The sequence below is a fragment of the Phaenicophaeus curvirostris genome, chromosome 1 (assembly GCF_032191515.1).
Source record: "Phaenicophaeus curvirostris isolate KB17595 chromosome 1, BPBGC_Pcur_1.0, whole genome shotgun sequence".
NCBI lineage: Eukaryota > Metazoa > Chordata > Aves > Cuculiformes > Cuculidae > Phaenicophaeus > Phaenicophaeus curvirostris.
The window spans coordinates 22,695,968-22,705,875 of NC_091392.1; positions in this window are offsets into that span (position 1 = coordinate 22,695,968).

Sequence of the window (9,908 nt, forward strand, 5' to 3'; positions counted from 1 at the left end):
TGAGAATATCCTTCTTTCACAAACTGGAAAGATAATAAGTGACAAGTAAGGTCCATTTTCCTAATACCATTGAGAAATGTGGTTATACCAGGTATTTTCTGTGATAATGCCCCCTTTTCTTTTTTTTCCTTTTCATCTTTTCCCACCTTTCTTTTTCCCTGAAAAGCTCAGCCAATGTCAATGTGATCAGATGATGTAAATCATTAAACTTCCCAGTATCCTACATGTGCTGTCTCATGCTTCACTAGCGTTTTGTGTTTGATGGAATCATGTAACACCTATGATCAGCAGAGGCCAAATTTTCAAAAGCTGAGTATGTTTTGTAGTGAATAAGAAACAATAAAATACATGGATCAAGATGCACCCAGGACACCCTGGCATCTCTGCTATAGAAACACTGAACTCATATTGCGGACTAAAAATTCATCAAACAGCTGGTAGGAGAGCTGTATTTAACCATGTATTGCATTTACCCCCTGAAATCCAAGCTAACTGCTTTCCCTGCAATACAGTTTGGTAGATTCCGTTTTTTGTTTTCAGGCAGTAAACGTTGAGACAAAGACTCCCTGGCATTTTCAGCATGTCCATGACAGCACTGAGCACCAGCACTGTGTCTTCTGCTAGTGACACGTTCCCTATGTTGTGTCACCTGGAGTGCCAGCATCCATACGCCCGGAGCTGTCGAAGCTTCTTTCAAGGATGAGGTAAAAGATTTCTGTCCTGACACACTGCACCTTCAGTTTTGCATCAGAACTTGTTATTACTGAAAGGTAGAAGATATTATTATCCCAACTAAAATATTTATGAGGTTTTTCTTCAACTAGAAATCTGTCCTGTCAGAGTTACAGAACTCTCAGTTTAGAGCATTTAATGAAAGTGCTAGTGGCAGCATTATTAACTAAGGTAATTTAAGATAATTTATAGCTAAAGGGAAAACTTGTATTTTGTTTCCTAGCTTTTTATTTTTAACTTTATTTCTGTATGATTAAAAAGTTTGTTTAATTTTGTTTCTGAAACAAAATGCAAAAAGCCCCAGGCACTCATTCTTTTGTCTAGTTAGAGGAAATCCATCCTTAGCTTACATCAGGTGTGTTCATTTATATCCACAGTGAATTTAGCCTATTGTTTTTGAGAAAGGAAGCCAAACACGGCCATGACTAACTTCATCTTGAAAAGATTAGATTTGAATAAACTTTGAAGGCTGGGATGGTGACATAAAATAAGTACTGTATTTTTTTAGTAGTTATGGTCATGCCAGCCTAATCTTGTTACAGAGATAGGAGTTACATGCAGTTCAACAATAGCTTGTGGTTGAATTTCATAACTGTCACAATGGACTCCAGAATATGTATAGTCTGGAATAAAATGATCTAATAGCAGCTGCATATGCATGTGATAATCCTTAGTGAGGGCAATACAACAATTTAAGTGAATAAATAGATTTTAGCCTGTTAGCTGTTATACCAAACAACTAAATTCTTCCCTTAGATGTGCTTTCAATATGACTTATTATATATATGCATGCTAGAAGAAAAATTTGTTCAGTCTTTTTAGCGTTGTACAGGGAACACAAAAGCTTAAGAAGGAAGGTATCCCATCCGTAATGATAGCCAGGAGTTCTACTTCACATTTCTTCTTCTAAATTCTTTCCTTCCTCTGTTTTGAAACAATTTCTGCTGGCTGTTCTTAACAGTCCTTTCAATGTCTTATTCCATTTACTAACTCTCCCCTGAGCAAAGGAAAACCTCTTTTGTTTTTGATAAGCAATTCTTTTAAACTGAGCTTGTAAGTAAGTCTCATTCATTTTACACAATCAGTCTGCTGGAAAACTTGAAGGTTGGTCCTTCTCCCTGTGGAAAGTATTTACAAATAAGCTGAATTCTTCCTTTCTCTAAGCTAGCAGAACTAAAAAGCAATCTCATCAATCTGTATGAGATCTATTGCCAGAGTATCAGACCTGCAGCATGATTTTCAGACTTAAAACTAGCCCACCTACATGCAATGAGTCTTTGCCAACAGACAACCGTGTTGTCGCCTTGCCAAAACACAGGAGGTTCCTACATGAGATATTGCTGACTAGTGTATCCTTGTTTTGTATGGTGGTTCTCAACTGAGTCTCGGTTTTTCTCTATAAAGGATCCTCTTGCAGATCATTAGATGCCTTTGTGACCTCTGAGCAAACTATGTTATCATCCGGGCCTTCATTTAATAGATATTACTCACAAGCTTAGATTAAGGCTTGTATGATAAGGCTGGGGGTTAACATTACTTGTTGACCTATCTATGATATAAGACATACCTCTGTACAGATAGCTCTGTCTGAAGCTGGAACTGCCAGCTGAAAGGACAAGGATCTCTCATAGGCAACACATTATATCTGCATCCAGCCTCCTGGTAGTTGATGACAATTTGGTGACAAGTCTGTGAAATGCTGGAGCTAGTTTTGGAGGTCTGCATAACATTATTTTTAAAAAGCTTTAGGGGGTAGCAAAGCTCTTAAAGCTATTAATTCCTGCTTAAGGCTTCATTATTTCATACGGAAGAAGACTTCCCTTTAGTTTTTGACAACAGAGGAGGAAGAAAGGAGGTAGAAGAAAGGAAAAGAAGCTCAGATGTAGATTAGCCTCAATTCCATCTTTTGGGACAATATTCTGTAATTGTAACTATTTCTCAGCCACCCAGGGTTAAAGCAGATTGAGCACAGAGAGCATGTAGGTTAGTCTGCTTTTTCTGATGTCTCCAGTTGGTGTTGAAATGGTTAACAGCGTTAGCGTTTGCTCTAGAAGAGCCTGGTTTCAGATGAATAGGGGCAGTTTGTGCATTCTCAAAGTCTGTTTCAGGCTGTCCTCATCCTGCACAAGGCAGCACTGTATGCACTCAGATCCTGAAGCTTCCACCGCCTGCAGGGCTTGACTTTTTAAAACTTTTTTTGTAAGTAAAAGGAAAAAAATAAAGTAATTGTTAACACTTTAAAGTTTGAGGGCTTAGCTTTGGATATCTTCTTCCTCCTGGAGTATCACTGCAGCATAAATCAGAATTTACAAATATGTTCATACCTGGCAACCGCACTCAAAAGCAACTGCAGAGATTTCAACACTGTAAATCGTATAAAGGAACACAGCATTGTGGGTTTACATTGAATCTATCAGAAGGTAATCGGCCAGGTGAAAATACACCCCAAATCTGCCTCTTTCCGATTTCAATGCATCTCTCCCCAATAACAGAATATTTGCCTCAGTCTTCACTTCCAAGTGCTCAAGGCACATTGCCCAGGTTGCAGAAGGGAAAGGCAGGGACTGTAGCAGATGCCCACTCTAGCAGATCACATTTGAGACCATCTAAGTAAACTAAAGGTGCACAAACTCATAGGACTGGTGAGATGCATGGATCCAGTCCCCCACACAGATGGGACTTTGAGCAACCCGGTTTAGTGGAAAGTGTCCCTACCCTTGGCAGGTGCAGTTGTAACTGGGTAAAATTTAAGATCCCTTCCAACCTCTGCCATTCTATAATTCTATAAAATTGTTTTAGTGTCAATCACAATATTACTGCTTAACAATTCTCAAAATTTCTCTTTTTTTTTTCATTTATTTTATTTTCTTTTGTCGTATTCTTTCATTCTATTCATCTGGTTTTCTTGTCACCTGAAGAATTTTAAGTGGTTTTGCTATCCTCTATACACCTCACCGTGACACCTGTTTAATCAGAGCTTGAGTTCAGTGAGTTAAAGAAGACAATAAGCACTTCCAGCTCATTACATTACCATCTGCATATTTGGTTTGGGTCTTAACTGAAAATAACTCAATGTAAAAGCCAAAAAATAAAGCAGCCTGCCAGTAAACCAAAAGCTATCAGAACCTGGAGGATGATAAAAAGCGCATTCTGTGGGCTTCTCTGCTACCTTTCAGCAGCCAGCAGCCAAAGTCTGCCTTGGGATAGACCTGTCAAAAACACAGATGAGAGTCCCTTAGAACTAATCTTGAACACAGCAAATATTAACATATGAGGTATTTTAAAAGAAATATGCTGTGTTCTGCAGAGGAGCATTTGAAACACCAAGGTCTGTTTCATCAGAGCACACCCAACCCGCTCTACCCCATAGCCACTGGCAGGCTGTCAAGCTTTTGGCCCTGCTGGAGTAGAAAAAACTATTTTGTTGATTCTGGCATCTAAAGCAAATATTAATGTCAACCTAAAAGTATTAAAAGATGAGATTACTTATGGGCAAAACTAATTCCATCTTGACATGTTCCTAACATTCACTAGCTCAGGAAGGTCATTATGAGGTAAGATTTATGTTTGCCTGTAGAAAAAGCCTTATTCAAACTAAGAGAAGAGGTGAGTTTGAGGCAGGGTTTGGACCTTTTTGTATATGCTATAAAATATATGCTAGCTAATTTAACATATGTTCTACAGAAAGTAAGACTCTCTTGCTTTACATTAGAGCTAAATATTCAGTGACATAAAGAAGTATAAGGACAGAAGGGCAATGAACAAGGCTAACTCTTCCATAACAACACACCACAATTTCATCCGGTTACTTCAGTGCAGAAGTCTTGGTTCAGTTTTGGCTACCAGAAGCATATCTATTTGTTCAGTCAAGATACTGTTCATTAAGAAAACAGCAACCCTCTAACCTCAACAAACCTTTCATAATTTTGATAGTACATGTTCAAATACTTCTAATTACTTAGATGGAGTTGTCTCAGGTTACGCTGGAGTAACCGAACACATGATTGGATCTCTTTCGCATTCCTTTTCTGAAGCTGAACCGTTTTCTAAGCTGAGGATCTACAAGCTCATTTTTGGATATTTACATCTGGGCTTTGATGCCACTGCAAGATAATTACCAGTAGTTCTTTCCTCAGCTGAAACTCTGCTGCTGTTTCCTCTTCTTCCCACAGAGTAATCCTCTTCAAAATGCATTAAAAAAATCTTTTGCACTTCACTCCATTTACCGTGTGCCTCTTCTGTGATTTTGACACGGCACAACTTTGTCATCTAGGCAAAGTATTTGTGCTGACTTTAAAGCTATCAACTAAAGATAGCTCTCATTTTTTTTTATTTGCCCATTTTCTGTGTATAATTGTGTCTACTTCCACTGTTTATTTTTAAGATGAAGTTCAACTGTAACTTTTCTTTATTACACTATAGGAAGTTTTTGTGCTGAAAAGCAACATCTAGGAAGTAGCACAAAAGCTCTAGCTGTCAAAAAGTAAATGAATATAAATTCATTGGGGTCATTTAGTCTTTTTAGAACATTATATAATGTATAGTCTGCTCTTTTAAACATAAAATTTGCTACATTTCAGTTATCATTTATGTTAAAAACAGGGTTTAGAATCAGAGGCTGATCTCGCTTGTGTAGGTATACACTGTAGAAGTATTAGACCAAAACTGTTCTGATGTAAAAGAACCTTCACTAAAGAACTGGCAGCAAAAGCCCTTTGCAGAATGTCAAGATGGTTGCAACCACCTCTCTATATCGAGATCAATTCTCCTTGTGGCACCTGTCAAAGCCCCTGCTGCATCCCCTGGCAGTACTGGGTGTTGCACAGCACATCCTTTCCAGGCAGCACAGTCTGCAGATCCTGTTAATGGCTGGCCCTGCTGAATGCAAATACAGTAAAGCATTTCTGTCAAAAGCAATAATACTGTGTTTCTGTGGTGAGAGTATGTTAAACCACAACAAGGGCAAAAAAATAGATTGTGCTTTCAATCTGCATCACCATTAGGGTTCTCTGCTTAGGAACAAGTCCAATCCCCCAACTCAGGGAGATGTATTTTTGAGGAAAGAAAGACAGCACTTCTGACTGAACAAGCTGAGTAATTCTGCAGTGGCTATACTTAAGATATGTTAGGGTCTTGGTGGAAATAGGCACTCAATCCTCTTTGTCTCTGACTCCTCTAATCTCCTTAGGCTACACTGATTTATACAGGAGATGTCTGCAGAGAAGCAGGTGCCTTGTCATAGTCACCACGAGCAGCCATAGTGAAAGAGAATACATTTCCCATCAAGGAGATCCCAGGGCTCAGAGGAGGAACAAGTGGTGCAGGTGGTCAGGAGTAAGATCAGTGAAGTAGTTTTAAGTTGACCTTCATTTGCATCGTAAAACCATCGTCTTCCCAAGCACAAAGGAACAGCAGGACTGGCAGCCTGCTCAGCCCCACAGCACTGGGCATGGTACAGGTTGGGAATTGGAAGCACTGGCTGAGCCGCTGAGGGAAATTTCACACTTTGCCTCCATCTCTGAAATACTTGGCTAAAGAGAGTGCTGTTTGCCTCTCACTTTTAGGAGTGCTAAAAGCTTTTCTCTCTTCTCTGTGGGGGCTGACCAAACACAATTTAAGTAAGGGTGTTTCTGCTGAAGCACCAATATTTTTTGGTTGCCATTTGTTCTCATTGTTAGAAAGAAGGATCTTTCTGTTAACCTAATCTAAATGATCACTTAGAGGCTGTAAAACTATATGTCATTTTTAAGCTACTAAATCATGATAGCCTTAGGGAAATTCTACAGATGCCTTGCCACAATCCATTTCTTCCCCATGATGAACTACCAGAGTAGTTGCTTGGATTCATTTGCTACATCTGTTTACCTCTTCGACTTCAAAGCTACAAAGGTATGGTGCCAATGAAACACAAAGGAGGCTGCCTTTTAAATTACTGGTTATAAGAATTACTTTCTAAAGTAAAAGGGGACAGGAGATGGTATTCTTCCAGCTGAATGGATCTACTCAGGTGACTATTTTGGCTTCACCTTGTAATAATTTTCTTCTTTCTATCCTTTTTCTGTTAACCTCTAGACATAGATAAATGAGAAACACAATATTAATGTGCTTATTAGCTGGGAATAATTTAAGACAGACTAATATCTCCCTGACAGAAAATTGTCAGCTCAGGTCTATCGCGGCATCAGTCATTGCAAGCTATTAAATTTCTGCAGTAGAGCTACTAGGCAGATACATTGTTTTATTTATTTCTGCAGCCCAAGCATACCCAGTTTCCATTTTGACCACAATTGTTCTTATCCGGTTTTGCTTATTTATTTTAAGTAATTTATAGGTGATATTGTACCAGGCTAAAATCTTAGCATGCAGAGCTGATGTATATTAAATTGTAATTTGTCTAAAAACCAAAGGCAACAAATCTGGGTCAAAGATATTGCCTTGGGCAAAGTCCTCCTAGGTTCTTTTGCATCACTGAATATTACAGATTCTGTCTTTCTGCTTAAAAATGCTTATAGTGATGAGGCAGGTGCCTTTTTAAGCAAGGGACATATCATTTAAAAGCATCCCAAGAGGTAAGTGCACGAATGCTGAGCTAGGTATTGCAGAGGAAAACAAAATTACCGCACAATATCCATCAACAGCTGGTTTTTGAGTTACAGGTATGTATTTGCTGCTTGTTCCATTTTGAGGAAGACTTGCCCCTAAACATTAGATGACTGATCTAAACAAAGAACTATAAAAATCAACTAAATGCCTCTCTCTGTCATTTCACTTTTACATCTGCTTTGCTGCATAACTGCTAGTTTTCTGGTCATCCATGCCGTGCTTATACTACCCTGTTCCTCTGGAGTGAATAATTTTCCTCCTAATACAGACTAGTTTTCTTCTGTGTCCACAGAGAGTGTGGCTAAAGTCAGCCTTCTGCAGGAGCTGCTAGCTTTGAACAGTAAGAATGTGGGCACATCCACACCAGGTGGCTTAGGAATCAAGGTTCATTCCTACACACTCTACAAAAACCATGTAGGCACTTCCAGTGAATATAAAGTGGATAATTTCAGGGCCCAAAGTCAAGGGTTTTAATCTGGTAAATAAAAAAATGAAGTTCAGGGTTTTTTTTATCAGAAGACATTGGTCAAGTAGGAGAGCTGCAGCAGGAAAGACTATCCACTGCTTGCCCTCCTTCCTCTTCCCTTACAAAAAGCAGTCAGTGGTTTTGACATTCATTTAAGTGGAGAAGAAACTTACATCCATGCAATGGATTTCTCTGTTGCAAAAGATGATGTTTGCCATACATAAGAATGCTGAAAAATTAATGCCACAATAAGGCAAGATGCGGGAAGATGTCCATGCCCTTGTATACTGTTATGGGTTTGAAACTTTTCTTGGTTGCATAATTTCAATAGTAATTCAATGGGACAATTAACTCTTTATTTTGGATTAATAGTGTGACTAAAACAGGGAAAAGCAGACAAAATATCTCAAAAGAACACTATAGTATTTTTTACCACTGTACTGATGTTTTCATGGTATGAAGCATTACCACAGCGTTGAATCATTCCATCTTTGCTGAAAGGTGAGGAGACACTAACATTTTCTTATGCCTGAACTATGTGTTGCTGCCTAGTGTAATATGCAGTAGTAAGCTCTTCAGGTCACTGCTATGGCTTAGTCTTGACAATGAAAACAAAAGAACTGCAGCTCTTAAAATTATCGGCAAATGTTTTTAAACATCAGTTTCAACAAGAATGCCTGTCATACAAGGTGTCATATCACAGGATGACACACATTGCCATGTGTTTCCTTTTCATCACTTGAAAAGTCTTTGCCCAGTGACTGCAAATGCCTTTAAGTGCTTAAAAAAAGCACATTTATATACACATATATAATTTGTTATAGACTATAATTCCCAAATTGTTTAAGCACATGATTGCAAACCATCTTGTGGTGCCTAGGTTATCCTGTACCCCCAAAACTCTGAATGCTGATTTTTGAAGGCTTTCATAGTTTGATTCACTTAACTGAATTACCTGTTCTTTCAGACTATAGCTGCACTAGAAGCATACACCTTTGCTGCCAAAAATATATCAGTATATATATTATTGAATAATTAATTAAAAAAAATGTTTAGTGGGTTACAATTCAATATCATTTCCATAACAAAATAATTGAATAGGGAAATAATTTAAAATATAAATATATTATAAATATAAATACAAAATATCATTGCATGGATGATTTCATCAAAAATAGAAACAAAATTTTACATGTAAGTACCCAGAGAAATATTGAAGAAATATCTTTGTTTTAAAAAATACTGTCATTTATCACACAGACTCATTTCTTTCCTAACAGTAATTTATAGGCTGACATCTGTATATTATTGGACGTAATACGCCACACCAGATTATTTCAATTTGAGTTTCGTACACTTAAAATTGTATTTCTCAATAAGTGGGATGAAGTTTCTCAGTATTACACATCAGGTAATTGATTCATCACTCTGAGGATGAAATTTTGGTACATAACAGATTTTCTCATTGATGATAATCAGATTGTTATTTCACATTTGGAGAATATTAATAATGTTAATGCTAATATTATTAGCATTATTTTTTCGTGTTATAACTATGTATTACTGTTGTTACTTATGCTATAGTGATGCATAATTACCATAATATCCAGTAATGTGTGGTAATAATGATAATACAATAAAACAACAGAAACAGTAATAATGAAGTGAAGTCTTTTCAGGCTCTGGAGCACATAGAAAGCCACTGCCTTTCTCCCACAGAAAATACATGAAAATTCTTTTGAGATAGGGAAAAATATGACAGTCTATGGAATATCTAATTAGTGAAAATTTCAAATTTTTTAACCACAGGATTGTTAAGGAAAATATATCTCTGCGTGGTGCAGGTTGTTGCTTATTCTCATCCTTATGTAATTTGTTTTTTCTGAGAAATGGCATTAATCTTGGTCTGAGGATGAGGCAGCACGCTGCAGGGAATTTTTTTCTGAGTCTTTTTGCAGCACATTTTTCCTCCTATTCAGCCACTGCTGATGGTTTTAATCAGTCTCCCTCTACCAGGTAGCCTGTTGGACTTACTAAACAACTCCAATTGCCTTCTTACTATCTCCTCCTACCAAAGACAACTGCACACAGTTACATGATATTAGGT